Genomic DNA, 2,496 nt, shown 5'->3' with positions numbered 1-2,496 from the left:
TTTTCAAGTATATTGGTCGGTCTTGTGCGTTATTCTGTCTGTTTGTATGTCAGTCGCCTACAGGTCACAATTTTCAACAGATCTTCACAAAACTTCGCCAAATGGCAGGGTTGGTCATAATAAGCAAAAAGCCGATTGTTTTTGGGGTCAAAAGGTCAATGATAGGTCAACAAAGGCCAAAGGTCACCAACTTTGTCAAATTTTTTAAATCCTCAATTTTCATCCCATTGACTTGGAATTTGAAGAGGACCTGCATATCTGGTCACTGCATTCAACCACCAAGTATGTTTGAGGTCAACATAGGCCAAAAGGTCAACATAGGCCGAATTTCTAAAATCCCCAATTTTCATCCGATTGACTTGAAATTCTAAGTGGACCTGCATATCTGGTCACTGCATTCAACCACCAAGTATGTTTGAGGTCAACATTGGCCAAAAGGTCAACATAGGCCGAATTTCTAAAATCCTCAATTTTCATCCAATTGACTTGAAATTTTAAGAGGATTTGCATCCAAGGTCACTGCATTCAACCACCAAGTATTTTTGAGATCATCATAGGCCAACAACTTATTTGAGGGATTTTGAAAGTATCATGCTATGCACAACATATTTCTTGTTTGTTACTTGCAAAATCGAAGATTTTTCAAGTATATTGGTTGGTTGCGTTTGTGGTTCTCTGTCTGTTTGTCTGTTTGTCACCGGCCTACAGGTCACAATTCTAAACCGATCGTCACGAAACTTCACCAAGTTGTATAGGTCGTCCCAATTGAGAAGCCTATTGTTTTTGGGGTCAAAGGTCATTTGGAGGTCAAATTTCTAAAATCGCCATTTTTAATCCGATTGACTTGAAAATTGAATAATATTTGTATATTGAGTCACTAAATTGGTAAATGAACTATTTTTGAGGTCAAAAGGTCAACTCAAGGTCAAATTTTAAAAATCATCAATTTCCATCTTAGAAGCCGTCAATTCTCAACCGATCGACTTGAAAATTGAACAGCATTTGCATACCGAGTCACTAAATTGGGAAACATACCATTTCCGAGGTCAAAAGGTCAAAGGTCAACTCAAGGGCAAATTTTTTACATCATCAATTTTCATCTAAAAAGCCGTCAATTCTCAACCGATTGACTTGAAAATTGAACAGCCTTTGCATATAGTCAATAAATTGGGAAACATACTATTTTTGAGGTCAAAGGTCAAAGGTCAACTCAAGGTCAAACTTCCAAAACCAGTTTTCATCTGAAAAGTCGTCAATTTTCATCCGATTGACTTGAAATTTGAACAGCATTTGCATATTGCCTCACTGAATTGGGAAACCAACTATTTTTGAGGTCAAAAGGTCAAAGGTCAACTGCAGGTCAAACTTCCAAAATCATCAATTTTCATCTGAAAAACCATCAATTTTCATCCGATTGACTTGAAAATTGAACAGCATTTGCACATTCAGTCACTAAATAGGGAAACTAACTATTTTTGAGGTCAAAAGGTCAAAGGTCAACTCAAGGTCAACCTTCCAAAATCATCAAGTTTCATCTGAAAAATCGTCACTTTTCTTCCTATTGACCCGAGCTTTGATCAAGATTGTCAATTTTAATCTTGATGAAATGGACAATTTGCTGTATCAATGGGAAAAAAATTATTGGGGGGGGGGGGGGCGGGGGCGGATTTTGCAAGTATCGTGCTCCGCATGACGTCTTCTTGTTTGTTTGTTTTTTCGAAAAATCTTGAAAGTTCCATAAAACCTTGTGGCATTAGTTAATTAATGTTTTGCGGATATCACGCTGAAAGCAAAGAGTACCAGGAATACATAACATGATTTATGGGGCTGGCAGGATTGGGTCGTGCTACACCCACTCACCTCAGAGTTGTGTAGCCTGGGTTTAAATCTCAACCCAGCTACATACCGTCCTCTTGGTGTTTCAAAGACGGGGTGAGGTATCAATATCTATGCCGCCCACCGGACGAACGTTAAACTGGATGTCACATCTAAACGTCGGTTGGTGGACTTCAGAGATGCCATGGTGTCCTTCATGAAGAGTAGGCTCATTCTCACCAACACCCTGAACAAATTCACTATCGATACTCTAACCTACAGGGAGCACCGCATCAGCGGCACAGTCATGCCCTCAGATAATGGCAAGCCGCAGACAGCTGCTGCATAGAAAAGAAGAACATTTAGAAACAAATCAATCAAAGAGCATCATTTTATAATGGTACTTTAATGCGTAGCCTATACTGAATATCTGTGTACTTACAAACTGAGTCACTCAGGTGCTCACTACACTTGCTCTCATCGCAAAAACCGTTGCCCGGATCTTCTCACCCCACTCCTCCCCTCTCCTTCCTTCCCGACAGCCAGGAACAAGTTTAAAGCGTAGGGAGACATCACCTACCCTCGTAACAACGGTCGCAGAAGGCGACTGGAGGTACTAGGTTCAAGTATTTTGGTGCAACCAGTTGCTGCATAGAATGCTTTCAATGCACATCCCAGCAC

At 40.2% G+C, this 2,496-nt stretch overlaps 1 protein-coding gene across 1 annotated transcript in view; it reads right to left on the bottom strand.

The window, feature by feature from the left end:
* Nucleotides 1-2,202: 2,202 nt before the first annotated feature.
* LOC137427819 (dual specificity mitogen-activated protein kinase kinase 6) overlaps nt 2,203-2,496 on the bottom strand; it is an 80,620-nt gene continuing 80,326 nt past the window's right edge. The window contains 1 exon segment of the mRNA XM_078777755.1: nt 2,203-2,496. This exon segment is cut by the window's right edge and continues 990 nt beyond it. The gene's annotated coding sequence lies outside the window, so the exon portion shown is untranslated.

This window comes from Myxine glutinosa, chromosome 5, assembly GCF_964187855.1.
Source record: "Myxine glutinosa chromosome 5, kmMyxGlut1.1, whole genome shotgun sequence".
NCBI classification, from domain to species: domain Eukaryota; kingdom Metazoa; phylum Chordata; class Myxini; order Myxiniformes; family Myxinidae; genus Myxine; species Myxine glutinosa.
Note: the sequence above shows the minus strand (reverse complement) of the source record. Positions and strands in the feature narration are given on the sequence as shown.